The following is a 12,859-nucleotide window of genomic DNA, read 5'->3' as shown; positions in this document are numbered from 1 at the left end:
AAATTCAATTTTGAAGCTGGGTGCATCAGTCACAATGCTATCCTCTTTAAGAAAGAGAAAATCAATTCCAACTGGTTTCAACAGAACCTTCCAGCTTCAACAATGTTGACTCAGAAGCTCAACAAAATGATCCAGGACACAGGTTCTGTCCACCTCTCTGCCATCCTCAGTATGTCAGCTTTACCCTCACCCTTTTGACGGCAATGGGGCTCTAGTCATCCTAAGCATCATATCTAAACAAAGCAATTTCCAGAGGAAGAAAAGGAATGTCTGTCACTGCATCTTCTCCTAAGGTGTGAGAAATCTTTAGGAGAAAATGTGGGGCACCACCCAGGTCCTCCCTTTGTTGTTGGGGTCCCTCACTTTCTGATTCCAGGAGCCTGGGCTCATGACGGTTCATGGCTGTGTCCCTCTCCAGGATTTGCTTGCCTTGCTCAAGGATATGCTCCCCACCTTCGATCTGAGTGCAGGGGCATTTCATACCCAGTGACTATTCCATGCAGGATACAAAGATCCAAATGCCTTTCCTCAACTTGGGGCCTCTCAGCTCCAGAGCTCCCCGTTAGATTGGTGAAGGCATCTGTTGTAACTGCATGGCAATTCAACTTCCCACTCTTCACAACCCCATTTGCCTCATGCTACTACAGATTTTCTCAAGAGCACTCCCCAGGAGATCCCCCTTATATGAAAAACTTTGCTTTGGAGACTTTTCCCCAAGGAATATGACCTAAGAAAGTTAATACTTAAAGGCAGACTTTAAAGTCCTTGGATCTAGACTACCTGACCGCCAGCTGGTAATGATGGACCCATGAGCAGTAAGCAGAGGGCTGGGTGCCCTTGGCAGACCATAGCAGTACAATCGTTAAAACTTTTACCAGTGGAAAACTAGACTGGACATAGTAGAAGAGGAGGCAAGAAACCATATTTCCCTCTGATTTCAAATTCCCTCCTGACCACGAGAACAATAACTGGGGTTAAATCACATTATAATGTGGTTGGGGAAGAGAGTCTGAGCTGAAGTAGCTGTGGGATCAAGTCAAGATGGATCCTGAGCATGTTAGCTCAAGAAGAGTGGAACATAAAGGTAGATAAGAGTTTATTGATATGGACAGATGCACTCATGATCCATGATCTAACACCCAGGCAAAGGACCCCAGGAAATGGTGCTGACCCACTGTAAGTTGTCTCTTGGAGTCTTGGAAAAAGTGATTGCAGACATTTAGAGAATTAGAAATGCCAGAACTGCCATAACAGAAAGTGGAAGAAAGTAAGGGAGAAGTGGATCTGATAGAGTAGATATGCTAAACAAAGTTGGAAAATTCACCAGCCAAATATATTCCATGGATGAGTCCAGAAGGAACTCCATTTTCAGGCAGTAAGGAATGCACTGGTGACAGACCACCATAAAGAAGCTCAGAGATGGCTGTCCTCTGTTGTCTGAGGTTCAGGAGAGGAAATGCTGTTACATAACTGGGCTCCTGGTAGCAATGGAGGTAATAATACAAAATAATAGAGGCTAGGAGGTGGAGTTGAACTATCAAAAGCAAGGTGAGTTGAATGGCACCCAGAGAGGCCTAACCTGCAGAAGACTATAGAGATGATAAATAAAACACAGAATTTCTAGGGATAAGATAGATAAGCAGTCAACAAGCATATTGATTAATTTATAAAATCCAAAAGAAGTCCTCGATGGATAAGTAAATGATTGAGGGCAGCTGCTCAATAACAAGTCACAATTCCTTGAGTGGCTTTTGGATCTCAGCCAGATCACATGTCTAGATCCATTGACTGAAGGAAGGGCCAAATCTCCATGAGGAATGACCACATAGCCACAAGTGCATAGGATAATCACTCTCCTAGTCCAGAGTGTGGCAAAAAATAACCTGTGGATGACCAAAGTCAACCTACTCTCTGGTCTGTTTTTTGTAAATAACTTTGGAACATAGCCACTCCCAATCATTTATTCATTTATGTGTTACCTTTGTGCTATGATGGCAGAGCCGATATCTGTGCTAGAGATCATGTCCTACAAATGGTTGAAAATATTTACTATCTACCCCTTCACAGAAAGTTTGCTGACCCCTGTTCAAGTCCTTCCAAAAAGTGACCCATGGAAATTTACTGAGTTTACTCCAAGCTGGGGATAGAGGAATACCTTGACATTTCAGAGATTGCTAGATACAGTTTTTTAGTTGGCACTAATACACAGACTCTGAAGCATCTTCATGTCCCTCTCCTGAGAATGGGGGCATATGGTAAATAAATGGAATCTGGAATCCTGGCCCAATTCAATCTCATGGTGGAACCCGTGGATCTGAAGATCTGTTTGATGATATTTCACGGGTATAATTTAAATGAATATGGCAGAATCCTCACACTGAATTGCAATGGTTGGCAGAATTTTCACATTAGGTCCTCAGTCTGTGGGATGAGAACTATATGTTTAGGAGGCCAGACATAAACCTTTGAAACTACTCATTCCCTATTTTGGTTCAGATAGTAAATAAAACAATATTATCACATCCTGGGAAGCATGGCAGATTAGTGCCAACCTTAAAGACCTAAAGTATGCAGAAATGGTGAGTTCTATTATATCCCCATTGAATTCAGCATTCTTGTCCCCTCACACATCAGGCAGTTCCTGTTGGATAATAGAAGAACATCCTAAACTCAACTAAATAGTAGCCCCAATTTAAACTGCTATGCCAGGTAGTATCTTTGCTACACCAGATTAAAACAAGTCTCAAGTGGATGACATGCCACCATTGTCCTGGTGAATGCATTCTTTTCCATTTTCATTAGCAGGAGAATCAGCGGCAATTCCCATTCACATGGGAAGGATGACAATGCACATATACCATCTTGCCCCATGGCTGTGTTAACTCTCCCATTCACTGTCTTATACAGTCCAAGGGGTAGTCTATCAGATAAACATTCTGCAGAACATCACCATGGTCTACAAAATCAGTAATATCATATTAACTAGACTGGGTGAACAAGAAGTGACAAGTATGTCGATGTTGGAGACCTTGGTAAGGCACATGTGTTCCAGTGGATGCAAGATAGACCCTATGAAGATTCAGAAGCCCACCATATCAGTGATATAGCTAGGATTTCAGATGCTCTGGTATATGTCAAGACATACCCTTGAAGTAGGAAAATTACTGATTCTTGAACTTTCCAGCACTAAGAAGGAAGCATAATGTCTGGCAGTCCTCTAGGGACTCTAGTGGCAACATACATCAAACCAAGAATAGTTTTCTAACCCATACACTGAAGGAAACAAAAGGCTGCCACCTTTAAGTGAATCCCAGAGCAGCAAAAGTTTCTGTAAGAGGTCCAGAATGAGGCAAAGATGGCCTGGAACTCACACCACACTATCCTACAGATTAATGGTACCAGTGATCTCTATGGTGGGAAAGGACATTCCTGTGGAGTTCATTTCAAGCCACAATAAAAGAATCATAACACAGATCCCTAGAATTCTAGAGCAAGGTATTGCCATTTATAGTAGAGAACTATATACATAAAAACAAACAAACAAACAAAAATCACAGTACCTAAGATGTCATGAGGCTCTGGTAGAGATAGAGTGGCTGACCACGAGGTTGGCAATGCCCATCGTGAGCTAGGTTCTGTCGGCTTCACCAAGTCATAGGTTGGATGGCCAAACGTCATTCCATCACAGGATTAAAGCATTGCCTATGGAATGGACACAAGCTAAGCCAGAAAGGACAAGTCAGCAGTATGAGCTGGTCGTTCAGATCCCTACATTATGCAACATTGTTTGCACTATGCCTCTCTCTCAGCTCCCATCCATGGTTAAATAGAGGGTCAACTGATGGAGTAGGGGACATCTTGTTTCATGAATGGGCTCCTTTGGTATGTGGGTTCAAGTCAAAAGTGGACTACTACGACACTGCAGCCCTACTCTGGGGTGGCCCTGGAGGACAATGATGAGTGACAATCCTCCCAAAGGTCAGAATTATTATGTAGTTTACTAGGTCATCTACCTTATATAGAAAAAAGAAGCACTTGATGTAAGACTCATGGGAAATGCTGTATGGCTTGACTTGTTGATTAAAAGCTTCAATGGAGAAATATTAGAAGATGGGAAACAAAGACATGTGGATAAAACTATGATAGTGGGTGTCAAGGAAATTGGGCTGCTGTGACAAATAATGCACAATGGGTTAGCTTAAACAACAAGAATTTATTGGCTCATGGTTTTGGAATAAAGAAGTCCAAAATCAAGGCATTGGCAAAGCCATGCTTTCTCTCCAATGTCTGTAGTGTTCTGGTGCTGGCTTGCCACAATTCTTGAGGTGCCTCCCGTCACATGGTGATGGCCTTAGTCTCCCAGTGTCTGCTGTTCCAGTTTCTGCTGACTTCTGGCTCCTCTTAATGAACCCTCCAGTAAAACAGATTAAGCCTCCCATTGATTCAGTTTGGCCGTACCTAAATTGGATCTCAGAAGATCCCATTAACAAATAAGTCTACACCTTAACTGATAATGCATCTTCAAAGGGTCCTGTTTATATCTGCAAGAGTGTGGGTTAAAATTAAAAACATGGCTTTTGTTGGGGGTACATAATTCAATCTACCACAATAGCCAATTGCACTGGAGGATAAGGCTGGTTGACATGAGCTAGACTCTGATATTGACCACCCCATTGTTGACATAATAGGTGAATGAAAGAATTAGGACCAATGGAGCTTCTACATGGGACTAATGGCATCAGTTTCTACTAGCCAAGGGAGATCTAGTTTCTGTCACTGCTGGAACTCCAAACTGATGTGATGCTCAACTATAGCACCCCTCCCTCAAGGAGCCCAACCAGCCACTTGATTGTAAGTTGATCACGTTAGATTCCTTCCACCCTAGGAGTGAAAAAAATCATCTAATATTCTAGTTAAGAGTTTGCCTTCCTGCCTGAAAGGCCTCAGCCAGCACCACTATCTGAGGCACAGGAAATACTGAACAATACCCTCCCAGACCAAGGGACCATTTCCCAGCAGAGGAGGTGTGGCAATGGGCATCTGGACATGAGACCCCCCCAATCTTATCATTAACCACTTATCCCAGGAGCTGCTGGCCTGATGGAACAATTGAACAGATTCGAAGGCCCAGCTGTCATGTCAGCTTAGAGGTGATACTCTGCAATGAAGGACACCATTCTCCAGGATGCAATATACTCCTCAAATCCATGATCATTTTATGGTCCTGGGCTCCCAATAGGAAGATTATATGTATCTGGAAACCAAGAGATGGAAGCAGGAGGGGAACGGCTTTTCATCACTCTCAGTAATCCAGTTGGGGAATAACTTGTGTTTCCCTCCCAACAACATTCGTTTCTGTGGTTCTAAAGAGCTTATCCTCAGAGCCAGAATGCTTCCACCACGGGTCATAACAAGAGTTTCATTAAGCTTAAACTTTGCTTGCTGTCTGGTCAATTTGAGCTCCACGTGCCAGGAGACCAGAAGCTAATAAGAGGAGTCACCATCCCGAGGGGTAATTGACCCTGATCAGCAGAAGGTGGTAAGTCTGTTGTCCACATTGGGAGCGCCCAGATGATCCTCTTGGGCATGTTGGTCTAGAAGGACTGGGTGAGCAGCTGCTGAGGCCTTTCAGGGCTGAGTGTCAAGTCACTACAGCAGGTGTGACAGCTAGATGACCAGCGAAGGTGCTGGCCAAGAGGAGGAGAACCTTGGCCAGAGAGTGGAGGAGGAAGATGATAAGGAATATTTGAGGCCTGGAGACAGATTGCAGTGGCTGGAGTTAGGGTACATTCCACAGAGTTTTCTTTGTTTTTGTTCCCCAGGAAAAAGACCAACCAAAATACTGGAGGAGCCACTCCCCGATGGACTAAACTGCCTGCACAGAGTAAGTGAACCCAAGCAGTGCAAGGGTATATTATTAGGGATCTGTGGGACACCTACTAGAAACCCGCTTAAGGCCTGAGGTCCTCCTTTTCCCAGCACTGGGAATGTTGGCAGCTATTGGCTCACAGCTAAGTCCCTCCAAGGCATTGCCCTCAGGCAAAGAAAGTCACAAAACCCAGGTGATGCGCCCTCCAGAGGAGCAGCCCTACTCCCTTGCTTCAACTGTGACCTCCTCTGAAGGGTCTAGCCTTGGATCAGTTGACATCTTTGTTGGGATGGCATTACAGCTCAGCTTCACTCTCTACTCAGTCTTGCTTCTCTCACTTTCTTATGGTTGTTCCCGAGATCCCACTTAATGACACACTAACTCCACACAAATCTCTGCCTCTGAGTTCTTTTCCAGTGTACCCAAACTAAAACATAAACCTCACCCAGAAACATCCCCCAGGGCACTCTTTCCCAATCCTCTTGGATAGAATGGGATCCTATGCCCCCTTCTAACCCAATGAACGATGGGAAGAATGGGCATTAGTGCCTGGATTAAACTAATCATGCAGGGGTGGAATGGAACTCAGGAAGTCAGTTGAAATGACCACTGTACTTGGGAATTCTGGAAAGTCAGTGGCAACCAGGCAGGCATCTCCAGAATTTCTGGAGAACTGTAATGTGTGGCGTCAGTTCTTCTTGCTCACATGTGGCACTCAGCAGGAAAATGTGCCACATGCCATTGCGGGCACCTGCTTCCAAGCAGAACTGAGCAGCTGCCCAAGTGGCTAATGTCTAATATAACGTTCGCATCTGCCAGGCTCTATTTTATGCAAACCAAAGCACATGTGTGTGTGTGTCTTTAAATTTCTAAGTGCCCTAGTCATGCTCTATAAAAACAAACTTCAAATGTTTTATGCTTTCCTTTTGAAAAACAAAAATAAAATAAAAACAGGGCAATTCAGGGCTTGCGGGCTTCTTGCTTGATGAGAACTTCAATATGTCAAGGTTTCGAGAGGACAAGGCAGGGTGGGTCTTCCTTGGCCTATGATGCAGCAAGTTCCTCAGTGTGTATTCTAGAACTCTAGTTTCAGAGGCTGTAACAGGAGTTTTGGAAAAATAAAAGGGAATATCTTTGGTCAGATATGTTTAGGTAATTCCAGCTGACAAGGATAAACAGGTTTCTTTCGCATGGGTCTTTGGAGAGCCAGCTCTGAGAGCACTCCCCTCTCCCCTCAAATCTCATAAAAAAAATATGCTGCTTGAACTGGTGAGTGACGTTGCTGTGTTGACTTCAGGACACCCCTCGTAATGAAGGCTGTGTTCGCTTCTTATTTTGCAAAAGCCTCTGGTTCAGCAACACACAGGCTTATTGCAGAAAATTAGGTTCTGTTTGCTGCAGCCCACAGCACGTTGCTTTCTCGTATCATAGTGTGATGAGAAGAATCCAAGGCCCCGCGTTACATAAACATGCATGGCGGACTTCCTGTGCCAGAATGATTTTCTGTTCCAGTTGTGTGTTTCTCTTTCCTAGTTGGGCATGAGAATTAAAAGATTGTTTCTTTAAATGATATGCCCACTGGATTTTTTGTACAAGGGGAAAATGTGACAGCCATACCAGGTTTCAGGAATGTGTACCCACTTGGTTTTATTAACCTCTGAAAGCTAAGCTCTCACATATCTGTGGCTCCTTTGCCCTGAATATTTGTCAGTACCTCTATTTTTGGTTTTGTCTTGTTTTGCTTCTTGGCAAAATATATGAAATGATTATAGACAGTCAGGAAAAATGATTAGCAATCTGGAAGTATCTAAGAAAATCAACAGGTAACTTGAAAAATTCTTAAAAACCTGGCAATAGTGTTTATTCATATTATCATGTAGATCCAAATAATAAAAAATATGTTATTAACTGAGGATGTTACTGCAATTAAATGCAATGAAAACGGGGGTGCATTACACGAATTTTCTGGAGGTTTTAATTCTTTCTGTTACCATCTGATATTTTCTGACCCTTTTCAGTTTTTTGTGAATTCATGCAGGTTATATAGGCAGGCAGGAGGGTCAAGGAAGTGAGCTTCAAGGTGCCACCCAGCGTGGGAGTTTAGGAGTGATGATTGAGGATGACGGCAGAGCAGGGCACCCTGGTAGACGCCCGTAATCAAGAGAAGGTCCAAAGTGACCTGTGAGTTTTAATAATGCAGAGGGAGAAAAAATTCAGTTTCCCATTGAAACTGCTCATGGAGCCATGGAAATAGTACCTAAGGACACACAAAGCTGTGTGGTTTTTCCCACATCTCATGACCGCTGAGAATGCATAGCACTGTGGAGTGCATTCCTCTATCCGGGATCCCTAGCTCCGACCCCAGTGGAAGGCTCCGAGGTCCCACCGTGCTGCTGGTTCAGCCTGCTGGGGGACCACACTCACCTAGACCTGCATCAGGAGGACCCACAGTTGGAGGGGAGAGGCATGTATTTCACATTTCGATGTGCTAAGACCTAGTGGAGCTCCTACTTGCACACACACAAACATGCCTCAAAGTACAGGCTGTCTCTCTCTGGACATTCCCTCTCTGAAAAATATGACCTTGATGGAAACAGCCAAGAAGCAAGGGTGAAATATTTTCAAACAGACAGGCATAAGAGCCTGAAGATATATTTAAAGCCAAGGGCTGTTACAGCCCTGTCTCCTGCCTTGCCTGGAAAATTTTCAAATTATAGCGAACAAGTGGAAGGCATGGAGGCTGGAGGCCTGGGAGCTCAGTATAGGTCCTGAGAATTAGGGAGGCTCAACGCTGAACATGTGAGCAGAACTGCTCGCCCCTCCCCACAACAACCCCCCTCCCCCAAGCGTCTGCAGATAGAGCATGACCTGACAAAAAGACAAGTCCACGAACCAGAATCTGTAGGCTCGATTTCCAAAGGAGGCCATGACTTCGAAGTCCAAGTAATAGCCTTCACAGAATCCCATCCTGTCCTAAGATTCTACCAAACAAGGAAGATTTTCTTTAATGATATGCAACTAGTAAGCCTCGAGTCCGAGAGGTAAATTGTGAATTTGCTGTCACCGTCTAGACAAAGACTCCGAACGCCAGACAACTCAGAAGAGTGCTTCTTGATCGCTCCTAAAGGAATCTTCAAGGTTAGTGATAATTACAATAAATACAATAATACTTCCTATCATTTATTAATTACATGCTGCTATGGATTCAATTGTGTCCTCCAAAGAGACATGTTATACTCTTAATCACCAGGAACTCAGAACATGATCTTATTTGGAAACAGATAGAATTAGGCAAGTGAAAATGAGCTCACGGCAGAGTAGAGTGGGCCCTAAAAGGAATATAACTGGTGCTCTGATAAGAAGGGGAAATTTGGACAGAGACAGGGAGGCAGAGAGGAGAAACCACGTGATGGCTGAGAATGCCGAGGATTTCCCACAAACCCCTGAAAGCTGGAAGAGGCAGAGCCTTTACGGACTTCCAAGGAAGCACGGTCTGCCAGCGCCTCGACTTTGCACTTCCAACCTCCAGGAGTGTGAGAAAATAAGGTTCTGTTGTATTAAGCCACCCAGTTTGTGGTTCTTTGTCACAGCAGCCCCGGGGAACTGTGACGCTTGCTCTGCGCCCAGCGGTATTAATCAATCTGACTTTCCAGTCATTACTCATTTGCTGGAGTGCATTTCCTTCCATGCGCCGGGGAGCCTCGTCCATCATCTCAGGAATCATGTGTTTCTATGAGTACAGCGTGCTCTGCTCAGACCGAGTGCTGTGGGGTTGCTTTGCTGAAGGCCATGAGAGCCACTGATGCTCCAACATCAATTTTATGTTACGTTTTCCTTTAGAGTCACATACATTTAACAGATTTTTTCCCCCATTCCATTCCAGTGTTTGGGGGACATGTGAAAATCCTTTGGGTGAAAGCTGATGGTGCAAATCCTGGCTTCAAGCAATGGAAGGGGCAGTCTTTGGAACACAGCCGTCCCCCATGGTATGTCGTGGTTCCTTGTGCCGTGGGAGATGAGGGACTGGGAGGAAGAAAAGCGTGCCTTGAAACCCTCTCCCGGTGATACCTCAAATTCTCCTGAACCTTTTCCTTCATGGGAGGCTCAGACGTGAAAGGTCCTGCTCACACCTTGGTCTTGAGAAGGTGACGCCTTGAACCGCACATTCCCTCCTTCCATGCTAATGGGGAGTTGAGCGATGCCTGGGGATGGGATGCTGCCACATGGACCTCAGAAAGGGGACAGAAATAGAGGTGCCAGGAGCTGAGTCACAGTCAAGGAGAGACGGGTAGGCCAGGACCTTGCCTGATCAGCACTTGGGGTAAAATTCAGATTTGGACAATATATTTTATTGCTCTTTTCATGGGATGCCCTCATTGCAGGAAAAGGTGGCATCAATGCGCACAGGTCCTCCCTCCTCATTGCTCGTAGGTTTCAGTTCCTATCAGCAGCAATACTTTGCTTAGTGCCCTTAGATGGCTCTTGGCCCAAGGGCAGAGGAGGGAGAAAGAACGTCCTTCTTGGCCCCAGAAGTGTTTCATCCATGCAGGTTGCTAAGCCAACCTTGCTGAGAGCCCAGAGGTGCTGTCTGTGTAATAGAAGAGTCAGCACATACTTTTTCCGCTGTGTCTCTGCATTTATTCTGGAATTCTAAATGCAAGGTCTTGTTTTTCTATTTTTTTTTTAATTGCGGTAAAATACACATAACAGGAAATTTACCATTTCAATCATTTCAAAGTATTTGCAACCATCTCCACTGATTAGTTCCAGGACTTTCTCATCACCCCAGAAGGAACCCCCATACATTAAGCAGTCACTCCTCACCCACCACACCCCAAGCCCCTGGAAACCACAAATCAACTTTCTAGCTATAAGAGTTTTCTCTTCTGGGCATTCCATATAAAGGGCATCATACAATAGACAGGCAAGACCTTGTTATTAATTGAAACAAGAAAGCAGAGTACATAGGTCTTTTCCCCCACTCTCTGGACAGAGGGATATATTTTTGCACCATGATTTTTTTTTTTTTAACTGTTTTTAGGTTGTACATGGGAAACAGGTGGTCAAACCACTGAGCTACATCCACTCACCTTTGCACCATCATTTAACTGAACTGTTTAGGACTAATCCTTAAGAGGATATCATTCCTGCCTCTGTCACATCTCTATATACAAGTTGTAATTCAGGAGCCCATTAGAAGACTGTTTTCCTGGGTAGATAGGGACATTGCCAAGGATTTTCTCAGGTGTGGCCTGATACTCAAAATAGCATCAGTTTGTAGAAAGGAGTCCTTAATCTTAAGGCACAAGTCATCATTTTCCCTTTCTTTTCTAAATATAGTCTGAACGTAGTCACGCTTGTCTTGGGGAAACTGGAAGCACTTGGTCTCCTCTCATTTGAGGAAGCCAAGCTCATTTGTCAAAGCTTCCAACCTTAAGAGCAAGCTGTTCTAAAATAAGAATAAGTTTTTCGGTGTTCCATTCCAGGATCTGTGACTAATTTCTTTGTTAAATTTGACCAATTGAAGTAACAGCTTTTCCTTTCTTGATTTGTACCTGGATAGGATAGAGAATTAGACATGTCTCAGATATTGAGTCTGACATATATGAATAAAGAATGACTCTAAAGCCCATTCTTAGGGACAGTAGAAATGTATTAACTGTAGGCTCAGATACCAAATAGAATCTTTTCCCTATGCCATCCACCATTTCTCCTGTTATCCCTAGGCTCCTCCATTCTCCCCTTCATCTTTTCCTCCCTCCCTCCTGTCTTTCATTCAACCAATGTATTTTACGTGCAAATATTATGCTAGACCTCAGATAAAGATAAAAGGTCTTGTTTTTGTCCTCATGGAATACATTGCCTTGTTAGAAAATCTCATATTGGTAAAGGAACTATCATAAAGGCTATGGTAGAAATATGTGCAGGGAATGGTGGGAGCATTGAAAAAGGCCAATTAATGCAAGACTTGGGGAACTGTGGGGAAGGAGTGTCTCATAAGCTTTCTTCAGGTGGGTGGGTCGGCTGGATTTAATTCTCAAAAGCTGCAAGGACCTGGATGGGTGAAGGGCAAAGAGGGGGTTAGGGTGTTCCAAACTTAAAAGGCAACATATGCAGCAGAACAGGCCAGACAACAGTGCATCTAGGAAGTGCCAGTTTTCCACACCTGGAGGTTAGGGTCTGGGGCAGATGATGGAGGGAAGTAGATTTGCAGAGACAGGCAGAAGCCAAGCCTCAGAGGGCCTTATTTCTTCCACTGAGAAGTCTGGACTGCATGGTAAAGGCAATGTGAGCCACGGAAGGCCTTTAAGAGAAGAGTATGGCTATGCTGTGTTTAGAGAAGCTGGCTCAGTTAGGAGGCTACTGTGGCAATACTGACAGATGATGAGGGTTACCTGTCCCAGGAAGTTCTGATAGAAGGCAATTAGTAGATAACATTCACTGATCTTTGTGGACAAATCAGTGCCAAAGAGAAGAGAAAAGGAGGAGTTTGTGATAAGTGGGGTATCTGTTGGGCTTTCTTTCCAAGAAGCTAATGGTACATAGAGTGATTTCAAAGACTCTGGGCAGAATCCTCTTTCCAACAAGTATCTTCCTCATTAGACTCCTAAGGTGCCTGAAATCCCAACATTAGTATTTATATCTGCGTGCCCTTAAAATAAAAATATCCTTGAGAGTGACTAAACCCTGTCAGCAAGTACCAAGTAGCCCGGTGAGAGGAGCGGAACTCTCTGGAAAGGAGGGGAAGGAAAGCCTGAGGAGACTGGACCACTGCATGGAGGCCTGGGGGCTGCCTCGCGTGTCGTAGGTCGCTTCCTTCTCTCCACAGCTTTCTCCTACCATGGGTGGGCTCTTCAGTGCAAGCAAACTTCTCAGGAGGCAGCAGGCTTAAGACATGATCTGGTCCAGATATGTGGGTGAACCCAAGCCCAGAAGATAGTCTGGAAACAATAAGGATGTGGGGACTGAAAAATATAAGTCAGGGGACAA

The 12,859-nt window shown here is 44.4% G+C and overlaps 1 long non-coding RNA gene across 2 annotated transcripts in view; it reads left to right on the top strand.

The window, feature by feature from the left end:
• The first annotated feature begins 5,798 nt into the window (after nt 1-5,798).
• LOC131279399 (uncharacterized) overlaps nt 5,799-12,859 on the top strand; it is a 39,615-nt gene continuing 32,554 nt past the window's right edge. Inside the window, exons 1-3 of one of the 2 annotated variants that reach the window (XR_009186724.2) lie at nt 5,799-5,884; nt 8,941-9,007; nt 9,753-9,855. This is a non-coding gene — a long non-coding RNA (uncharacterized lncRNA). Of the gene's footprint in view, nt 5,885-8,661; nt 9,008-9,752; nt 9,856-12,859 lie in introns of those variants that run through there. The other variant, XR_009186723.2, reaches the window with a different exon arrangement.

The sequence above is a fragment of the Dasypus novemcinctus genome, chromosome 8 (genome assembly GCF_030445035.2).
Source record: "Dasypus novemcinctus isolate mDasNov1 chromosome 8, mDasNov1.1.hap2, whole genome shotgun sequence".
Taxonomy (NCBI): Eukaryota; Metazoa; Chordata; class Mammalia; order Cingulata; family Dasypodidae; genus Dasypus; species Dasypus novemcinctus.
This window is presented reverse-complemented; position numbering and strand designations above follow the sequence as displayed.